This window comes from Leopardus geoffroyi, chromosome D3 (genome assembly GCF_018350155.1).
Source record: "Leopardus geoffroyi isolate Oge1 chromosome D3, O.geoffroyi_Oge1_pat1.0, whole genome shotgun sequence".
Taxonomy (NCBI): Eukaryota; Metazoa; Chordata; class Mammalia; order Carnivora; family Felidae; genus Leopardus; species Leopardus geoffroyi.
This window is the reverse complement of record NC_059339.1, coordinates 53,627,744-53,638,915: the sequence shown is the minus strand read 5'-3', so window position 1 is coordinate 53,638,915 and position 11,172 is coordinate 53,627,744.

Genomic DNA, 11,172 nt, shown 5'->3' with positions numbered 1-11,172 from the left:
TCCCCCTGAGTCAACATTCAGTAGTTAAGTGCCTGGCTGAGACCTGTTAATGAAATAAGTTCTCTAATTTATACATATTTGTCCTCAGAATTATTGACGACCACTTGAGCAAAAGAAAATATCACATTAATTTTTATTTATTTTTTATTTATTTATTTTTATGTTTTCCTTTTGTGAATTCCTGAAATTAACTTTTAATCTTTCAAACAGTAACGTTTGTGAAGCTCCTTCTGCTCATCTAACCCTGTGCTGCTTTCATATATCCAGTTATGTCCATGGCTTTTTTTTTTATCATTCATTCATGTATTAGAAAATTTATTGAGTTTCAAAATCCATTTATGTGTTAGAAATCTGGCATATTTTGATCATTATATATAAAGTAGCAAAACAGCAACATACCTCACTCGTGAAAATTCCCATCAAGCAAACCTAAGGGGGAGGGTCCAAAGCTAGGAATGGTCACCGGTTTTCTGATAAACTAGTGTTCCAATCCATCTCTCAGTTCTTTCCCTTTTTCCTTGTTTTCTTGGGCTAACTTTTCTTTAGAGACAACCTACTCTCTGTGTTCCCACGGTTCCACTCTCAACCGTGATGCGATATAATATTTTTGCAACACCACTTTTTCCCTCAGCAATTCCCTCCCCACTCAGGATTGGTCCTTGCCCCACTCTGCGCTCATAGGAAGGATGTCAAAAGACGCATGGTAGAGACAAAGGACTTGGGAGGATGCTCTTTGTGAGTTTGAGCCAGTCATTCCCAACCTCTGAGGGGAGAGTAAGTGTTCAAAGGGAAAGTTACAAACCCAACTCCTCACTTGTTCCCAGGGATCCTGCGGATGGTTTCTGGGATCCCCAATCAAATGGGCCTGTTTCCTGACTAGAGCTACAAGGAGACAAAAACACTCTGCAAAAGAATGTCTTGGAAGGAAGGAGAATAACTCCTAAGAGACCAGAGTGGCACACAAGTATCAGGGAAAGCCCCACACCTGCGGGGCCATGTGGATAGGAATCCGAGTGTCTCCATAGAGGGCTGCATAGAAGGACAACCAACGACCAGACGAGAGACAGATGTTTCAGAGCGTGCCTGAGGGGGGATGCCACCGGGATGAGATGGGGCCTTGGGCTGTCAAACTTAGGCATGAGCCTCAGAGTAAAAGATGGGAATCCTTTATCGGCAGCAGTTAAATTTCTCCCATTTATGTGGATGGGGACTCAAAACAATACTTACAGTTACCGAAAAATAAAAGTATTTATTATGCATATCTGCTTTTGTGAGCCACGTGCAACTGAGACCCCTGACTGCAAGCCATGCGTTAGGGCAGACGGCTCACATTCCAAGTTAGGAAGTTGCAGTCAGGGAGGTAGGAAGCAACAGTTCCGAGGACGGTTGTAGTCTGCTGTGAACCCTACCTAACACAGCACATGGGCAGCCCCTCTAGGAATCTCATGGACAGTCATGGGGGCGTGGCTGAAATCCAACTCCAGAAATGTGTTTTGACTGTAATTAATGGATAGATTTTACATTTCATTCTTCCTGGGATGGTCACTGAGGCTCTAATGCAGAAGCTACCCTTGGCTGGTCTAACATAGCTCCAGCCCCGCTCACTTGTCTCCTGGAGAGCGTGTCTGCCTCTGGCTGCTGGTCCTCCTCTGGTCTTCATTTCTCCCGGGGACTATCGCGAACCGTGCTCAAGATTCCAGCCATATGGATTGTTCTGAGAGCTCCTGGAACTATCAGGAAAGCGCATTTCTCTCAGGAATGTGATTCTCAAAACCCCCCATGGAATACGAGAATATTCTAGACCTAAGGATGGCAGATCTCAAGAATGAAAAGCTTTCTAATAGGAAATAGTACAGAGGTTGCAACACAAGATTCATATCTTTCCTCTTAGAACGCCCACTTCCTTCACCCAGTTCTTCTTCCAAAAACAACAACAAAAAGTTTTTGTAAGTTATGTCATGTGTTCCCCAATGGTCGCTCTTTATGAAATCTTATCAACACTTCTATAAACTTATTAGGGAGGTGCATGTAATTGAATTTAAATTAAATTAAATGGAACTAGGAAAAAAGGAAGAAAATGGAGGTGTGGTGACTAAAGAAGTCCCTGGGCAGCAAGGAGAATACAAATTCATTATGGCCCCAGCCAATTAAAGGGCAAAAGAGCTCATAAGACATCTGCACCCCCTGCGATTGAGCACAATAAATCGCATTCTTCTAAGCCCCTCCCCAAACTCCCATCTCTTACTCGATTTTTCAAAATTGTGCTATATTACTGTATTAGTCAAGGTTCTCCAGAGAAGCAGAACCAATAGGATCTGTATATAGATAGAGAAATTTACTTAAGGAATTGGCTCACATAACTGTGGAAGCTGGCAAATCCAAAGTCTGCAGGGTGGGCTGGTAGACTGGAGACCCAGAGAAAAAGCAATGTTGCAGCTTGAGTCCAAAAGCAGTCTGCTAGCAGAATTCTCTCTTCTTCTGGCAGTCTTGGTCTTTTGTCTCTTAAGGCCTTCAACTGATTAGATGAGGCCCACCCACACAAAGAAAGGAAATTGGCTTTGCTCAAAGTCTACTGATTTAAATGTTAGTATCATCTGGAAAGTATCTTCACAGTGACATTTAGACTAGTATTTGACCAGATATCTGGATTCCATGGACTAGCCAAGTTGTCACATAAAATGAACCATCAGTTCTCTTTTTTGTTCTCTTCTTTTATTTGCCAGACTCTTCACAGTCTCCTGTTTATGGGCTAGCTATTGGTTACACTAAAGGTGGCTATTACGGCCAACTCAACACAATTGGCTGGACTGCCAGCCACACCCCTGGCTGAAGACAAAGATGCTATCTATTGTGTTCCATGGTGAACATCAATGACAATATGGTCACATCTGTAACACTAGGAAAATACCGAGGGACCGAGAGTTGCTCTTCAGATTTCAAAGCCAGTTGGCTGAGGCGGTGAGGAACAATTCTATTCTTACACAGTATGATCCTACTTCAAATTCCTGGACTGTTTTGTTTTGCTTTGTTTTGTTTTGTAAGTAACTGTTATACCCAACACGGGGCTTGAACTCATAGCACTGAGATCAAGAGTTACATGCTCTACTGACTGAGCCAGCCAGGCACCCCTCTGGACTGGCTTTACACAGGGAGCTTTTTGATGCTGGAAGCTAGCCCACAAAGAAACAGTGGGGGGAGAATTGCAGCAGGATGATGAGATAGCAGCTTCCTCCCACCATCACAAGAGGATCACCAGGTGGCCCGAAAAGTTTGGCAACCCTACTGTAGCTCAGCGGGCGTGGTGCCATTAAAAATTCACCCCAAGCCAGAACAGGTCTAAAATGGGTGTCCATTGGGGTGCCTGGGTGGTTCAGTTGGTTGAGTGTCTGACTTCGGCTCAGGTCATGATCTCACGGTTCGGTTCCACGCTCACAGCTCAGAGCCTGGAGCCTGCTTCAGATTCTGTGTCTCCCTCTCTCGTTGCCCCTCCCCTGCTCATGCTCTGTCTCTCTCTCTGTGTCTCTCTCTCTCAAAATTAAATAAACATTAAAAAAAAATTTAATGGACATTAAGCATTTGCTGCAGGTGGGAGCAGATTTGCTGGACAGAAGCAAAAAAAAAAAAAAATTGAGAGAAAGTCTTCTTTCTTCCTTCTTTTTTTGGGCTCCAGCTTTTAACCCGCAGTAACATTCAGCCTAGGCTGCTTTAACCACAAAAATGAGAAAGGAAAGATGGAATGTACGATTGATCTCACCAGTCTCCCATGAATGGGAAACGTCTCGGGCATTCTGCTGGAAGTGTTTGCCTCCTGTCCCCTCCTGTCACATGTGCCTTACTCCACAGCGGTCCTCAAATTTTTTTGCCTTGAAACCCCTTTTCATTGTGAAAAGTGACTGAGAACTCACAAAGAAGTTTTATTATTTTATCTATCAATATTGACCTTCTTAGAAATTCACACTGAAAAATTTTTGAAATATTATTAATTGATTAAAAGTAATTTTAAATAAATTTTAAACCTATTATATGTTAATATAAATAATATATTTTAAGGGCGCCTGGGTGGCTTTGTCGGTTGAGCATCCAACTCTTGATTTCAGCTCAGGTCATGATCTCACAGTTCGTGAGATCGGGCTCTGCGCTGACAGGGTGGAGCCTGCTTGGGATTCTCTCTCTCTCCCTCTCTCTCTGCCCCTCCCCCACTCGCTCACGCATGCTCTCTCTCTCTGTCAAAAATAAACTTTAAAATATATATTTTAATGAAAAGTGAGCACATATTCAAAAAATAATGGGAAGAGTGGCACTGCTTTACATCTTGGCAAATCTCTTAATGTCTGGCTTACTAGAAGGCAGTTGAATTCTCAGATCTGCTGTGATACGTTGTCACAATTCAAGCATATGAAGATAATTCAGCCTCAGACAGAAATGTAGTTGAAAAGAGGAGCAGGGGCGCCTGGTGGCCCAGTAGGTTGAGTGTCCGACTTCGGCTCAGGTCATGATCTCACAGTCCGTGAGTTTGAGCCCCACGTCGGGCTCTGTGCTGACAGCTCTGAGCCTGGAGCTTGCTTCGGATTCTGTGTCTCCCTCTCTCTCTGTCCCTCCCCCGCTTGCACTCTGTGTCTCTCTCTCAAAATAAACGTTAAAAGAAACAAATCCTTTCATGGCTACCAAAAAAAGAAAAAAAAGAAAGAAAAAAGAAAAGAGGAGGAGTATTTTAACAGCCTTTTTAGATGATTGTGGCTGTTCTTCTTAAATACTACACCCAAATTTCACATGCCATGGTTTCTTCAATCACAACAATGAACTTTTCATACTTTGTTATATTAAAATCCATTGGTCTAATCTTGCATTTCAAACGGATGCTTTCCCTATGCATAATTTGTTTTTTTTTAATTTTTTTACATGTTTATTATTTTTGAGAGAGACAGAGCGTGAGCGGGGGAGGGACAGAGAGAGAGAGAGTCACAGAATCCGAAGCAGGCTCCAGGCTCCGAGCTGCCAGCACATAGCCCGACGCGGGGTTCGAACTCACAGCCTGAGAGATCATGACTTAAGCTGAAGTCGGCCGCTCAACGACTGAGCCACCAGGCGCCCCTCCCTAGGCATGATTTGTAACACCACTTGTCCTTCAGAAAATCTAGATCTTCCCAATGTTGACACATTTCGTATCCCTTATCAGATAAATCTCTTGGTCGACACCACCAATCTCATCCGAAGAGCTGATAAAGATTTGGGAAACCATTAAATTCGCAGTGACGAATTTCCGGACACAGGTGTTCCAAAAATTCTTTATCTTGAAAGCTCAAGTTTTAGCATTGGTAATAAATACCGTCAGTTGGTTTCCTGGATAGGTTAAGCCCACTCCATTCGTTTTCAAGAACATTTCTGCGAAATACCTAATAATCACAGTCTGCCTACTGCTTGTTCTATAAGCAAATACGGTGTTCTATGAAAAAAGCAGCTGGAGCAGCTCACGTCTCAAGCAATCACACAAATGCTTTGCCCAAAACAAAGATCATATTTTGGCATGCAGCACAAGTGCTCTGTGTGTACTTCCCATTTTATGACACAGAATATTAAAAAGATGTGCACTCAAGGGCCTAGATTTAATAAAATTAATTTTTATAGCTTCATCAGGACATTTTCAAGTGAGACTGTGGTTGTTTTTACTGCAAGGGCATGGTGCTGAAGAATTCAACAGCTACTAGGGATGCCTGGGTGGTTCAGTCAGTTAAGCATCTGACTCTTGGTCTCAGCTAAGGTCTTGATCTCAGGGTGTTGAATTCAAGCCCTCTGTTTCACTCTGTGCTCAGCATGGAGCCTGCTTAAAAGACAAAAAAAAAAAATACAATGGCTACTGCTGCCACTGCTTTTGCATCAAGGTGCAATTGTCAACACATTAAAAAGACAACAACAATAAAAAACAACAACAACAACAACCCGGGGGCCTGGGTAGCTCAGTGGGTTGAGAATCCAACTTTGGTTTCAGCTCTGGTCATAATCTCACAGTTCATGAGTTTGAGCCCCATATGGGGCTCTGTGCTGGCAACAAGGAGCCTGCTTGGGATTCTCTGTCTCCTCTCTCTCTGCCCCTCCCCCGCTTGTGAGCATGCATTCTCTGGCTCTCTCTCTCAAAAATAAATAAACTTAAGTTTTTACAAAAAGGCCAAAATGTCAGTATTATTATGAAGATAGTTTTGGCTTGTGGATCCCTACAAGGGTCTCTGGGACATTTCAGGAGTCTGTGGACCACACTTGGAGAACTATTGCTTTATAATGACAGGAAGGTAGAACAAGACTCAGAAAGACAAGGGTTTGGGCCCTTAGATAAGAGGTTCATCAATTTAAGGGCAGCTGGCTGGCTCAGTCACAAGAGCATGAGACTCTTGATCTTGGGGTAATGAGTTTGAGCCCCACGTTGGGTTTAGAGATCACTAAAAACATAAATAAACTTAAAAAAAATAGAAGAAGTTCATCAATTTAATAGCTACCTGAGCATGGGAAAGTTAAACTCTCTGGGTCTGTACACACACACACACACACACATATACACACAATGGAATATTACTCAGCCATCAAAAAGAACGAAATCTGGCCATTTGCCATGATGTGGTCGGAGCTAAAATGTATTATGCTAAGCAAAATAAGTCAATCGGAGACAGACAAATACCATATAATTTCATTCATATATGGACTTTAAGAAACAAAACAGATACACATGTGGGAAGTGTGTTCAGGGGGGATGGAGAGAAGAGAGAGAAACAAACCACAAAAAACTCTTAATGATAGAGAACTATGGGTTGATAGAGGGAGGGGGGTGGGAGATGGGTTAGAAGGGTGATGGGTACTAAGGAGGACACTTGTTGTGATGAGCTCTAGGTGTTGTATATAAGTGATGAATCTCTGAATTTTACTCCTGAAACCAATATTGCACCATATGTTAACTAACTAAGATTTAAATTAAGAAAATAAATCTGTTCCTGAAAAAAGAGTATGTTCAGCATATTAAAAACTATGTATATAAAGTTAGTGCCTAGAATATAGACAACACTAGAATATGGACCAGAGATGTGTACGTAGGGGAGTTCATGAACAAGCGAAATTATTGGAGAAAACCAAAGTATACTTTAATTAGCATATTTATTCCAAAATATTTATAGAAAGCCACAACCAGGCCCTGTGCCATGTGGAGATATAGAAACAAGTGGCATGATCCCTGCTCTTGAAAAGTTTATAGGAGTGTTTAAATCAACTCGGCACTAAAGCCATCTGTAAAGACTCAACCTGATCATTGTTACAAAGAAAGGTAGGTACCAAGGACCAAGGTCCAACGGTGAAGTACTTGCTTGTAGTCTATACATGGATTTAGGAAGCCAACTGAAAAGGGAAGATGGACTCTTGGGCCAGTCCAGGGGAGAAGGTGACAGCCTGGTTTTTGGCAAGTTTACTGGTCACCAAGGTACCTGATAAGCTAACAGGAAGGTGGGGAACCCCATCATTCTGAACTAAAGACTATGCCCTTGGATGGGGAAGAGAGTCATAGCTCTGGATTTTCAGATCTCTGCCATAATGGTGAGAAGCAGTAGCATCTGATTCCTCACACATCCATCATGGAATCTTTGGATATAGATAAATAATGCTCAGCCGCTCTGTGACCAGGGATTTATGCTTTGACAGGTGCTGCTGTGGGTTCTGGGCCCTCCAGCTGTTGCCTTTGCTCTGTATGGCCAGAAGAGCAAGGTGTGCATGGAGTAGGTGACATGTGATTCATTGCAATTAGGGTAAGAATAAAAGGGAAAGAACAACATTGGCTTCAAGAGTCATCATTCAAGTGTCATAATTGAAGCTACTTGTCAATGTTTCCATGGAGTTGGCTCTCCAGATGAGCGTGCTGTAGGGTTATGCCTCAGCCTAGAACATGAAAGAACAAAACCTCACAGACACTGCAGATGAAGTCATTGCCGTTTTCTGACAAAACAGACAGGAAGGACAGGCTGCGGTTCCATCTTCATCTAAGAGAAGAGAGAGGAGAAAGAGAGGTAATGAACAGTCATGGAAATGAGTGTCAGCTTATACATATGTTGGGGGATTTTACTGCCAACCATTAGACATTTCAGGACTGAGGACCAAAAGCCAAGAGTAACCTGCCTATTTCACAAATTGGCCCTAAAAACTAGTCCTGCATAGTGATGTGACTTGATTTGCTTTGATAATCCTAGGGAATGGATCTATCATAGATGATCCTTTGCACTAATGTAGATATTTCCTGGTATGAGGTTATGAGCAAGGGAGATAAGTTACACATTCCTATCTTTATAGCATGGTATCATTATTAAATGTATGATTGAATGTTTAGATGGATGGTTGGATGGATGGATGGGAAGGTAGGTTGGTGGTGGTGGTTTGGTATGAAATGTGAACTTTAGAGCTAAAGGTGAAATAAATTTTAGGAAATTAAAAACTTCTAAGGTGGGATACCTAAGAAGAGCTGTCTGGGGAATCATTTGCTCAAAGAATAGAGTATAGTTCAGAGTCCTACCTCTAGCCTTGAACTAGAGATTAGAAATCACTTCAAACATCTCAAATATCCAAAGGTCTGACTAATACTACAACAGGAGAGTTGGGGACAGTGGTTCTGGGGGCTAAGAGAAGCAGAGACTCAGCCCCAGAATCTGGTAAGGTCGAGAGTCATTTGGTGTCTGTAATCCTCCCATATAATAATTCATGATGGTGGGACATCTCTCAGCCACCATTGATCTTAACTTGAGATCCACATTTATCGATCGAATTCAGGAGTTCTGTGAATTTGATGGAGAAAATAATTATGTAAAATAATTACATCTCAATTTCATTGACTTTTAATTAAAATGTAGGATTTCCTCCCATTGCAAAATAAGCACAAACCTTAATAGGTATCAATACTTGTGACTGTCACCAATAAAAATAACAAATATTTTCATATCAGATAACAGTAAGTGTTAATAACTCAAAATGTTGTGTATGCTCATTGCTGCTTTGAATTATGGCAGTCATGGAGCTCATAGCTAGGTCTAGTCATTTACTACATTAACAAACACATGTATTACTGTATCACAAACATTCTTTTTGTTAACTAGATTTCAATACAATTGTAGGTTTTTTGGTAATCTTACGTATTTTATTTTATGCATTTAAAACATTATTCTGGGGCCACGTGGGTGGCTCAGTCGGTTGAGCATCTGATTCTTGATTTCGGCTCAGGTCATGATCTCACGGTTCATGAGACTGAGCTTTGAGTCAGGCTCCATCCACTGCAGAGCCCGCTTGGGATTCTCTCTCTATTTCTCTCTGTCCCTCTCCCCTGATCATGCGCGCTCTCTCTCTCTTTCTCAAAATAAATAAATAAGCACAAATAAATAAATAAATAAAACATTATCCTGAGAAGGGAGCTTCTCAGGAGCTTCACCAGACTAACAAAAGGTGTCCATGGCCCAAAAATGTTAGGGTGACAACAGCATGGATGGATCTAGAAAGTATAATGCTAAGCTAAATAAATCAGTTAGAGAAAGACAACTACCATACGATTTCACTCATAGCTGGAAGTTGAGAAACAAAACAAATGAACAAAGGAGAAAAAAGAGAGACAAACCAAGAAACTGACTGTTAACTGTAGAGTAAACACTGATGGTCGCCCGAGGGGAGGTGGTGGGGGATGGGTAAAATAGCTGATGGAGACTAAGGAGTGCATTTGTGATGAGCACTGGGTGATGTATGGAATTTTGAGTCACTATATTGTATACCTGAAATGAATATAACACTGTATGTTACTTACATTGGAATTAGAACTTAAAACCTAATAAGAATGAAAAACAATGTTACGGTGAGAGAGCTGCTTCTTTCCATCGTGCCTCATCTTCCCTGGATGGACATCACACTGAATTCTCATGAAGGGATAGGCAGTTTTTCCTGACATTTCCAGGAAGCAGCTCAAACCATCAAGCCCAAGGACTGTAAGCAAGCTGTTTTATCCATTAGGCACCATAGAAACGGGGCCTAGGGCCAATGAGCTTGAACAATGCTGTCTACAAAAACACTTAAGACAGAGCTAGGGGGAAAATTTTTTGCTCTAAACTAAAAATAAAGCTACAGATGTGCAATTAATAAATGTCTAATTAAATGTACCACATTTCATGTGTCAAATGCATCTGTCATTACATTTAATATTCACAAATATTTTTGCATTTGAAAAATTTACAGATCAGATTTTCTCACTTGCAAGAAATCTCAAATAAACATGATTATGAAGAAAAACAATAAAAAATTAAAGTTACAGCCAAATATTTTCAAAAGTAGAATTATATAAATACACGTAATATTTTGTGGGCGGGGGGGAACTAGACTAATGGAATGTGTAATGTCAGTACATTTAGTACATTCTATTATGTTTGAGGGGTGCCTGGGTAGCTTAGTCAGTTGAGCAACTGACTCTGGCTCAGGTCATGAACTCATGGTTTGTGAGTCCGAGACCCCCATGAGGCTTTGCTCTGACAGCATAGACCCTCTTCAGATTCTCTGTCTCCCTCTCACTCTGCCCCTCTCCCACTTGTGCTTTCCCTCTCTCTCTCTCTCCCTCTCTCCTCCCTCTTTCTGAAAAATAAATAAACATTAAAGAAAAAGTACGAAAGAAATGTCAGGGGGCGAGGGGGTTCTCCAAAGAATCAAATGGACCCAGGCCTTCAAAGGTCTCAAAACTGCACTGGCCTGAAATTGTAAACCTGTCCTCTTGGACCCTCAAAAGGAGCACAGCCCCAGAGTTTGGGCCCTTGGAAGACTCCTACCGTCTCCATCCCTTGCCCCATACACCCTCCCAAGGCTTCCCAATCCTCCCCCACTCTTCCTTACCCCTCAAAGTCCACCTCACTCCCTGGCCCTGGGGACTTCAGTTTCTCAGAAAGATCAAAGAATTCCAGCCTTTTTCGTTTTGGTGGAGATGCCTGGAATCGAATGCAGGGCCTCACTCCTTTGGGGTTTCGCAAATAGCACTAGGAGGTTAGCTGGGTTCTCCTCTGCCCAGCTCTCTGACCCTCTAACAGGCAGGCCTGGCCCTCCACCGGTCGGAATTCTCCCAGGTCATGTCTCTTGGCTTTTCCTCTTTTCATCAGAAATGCTCTGTCTGGTTTCCTGAAAAAGCACTGG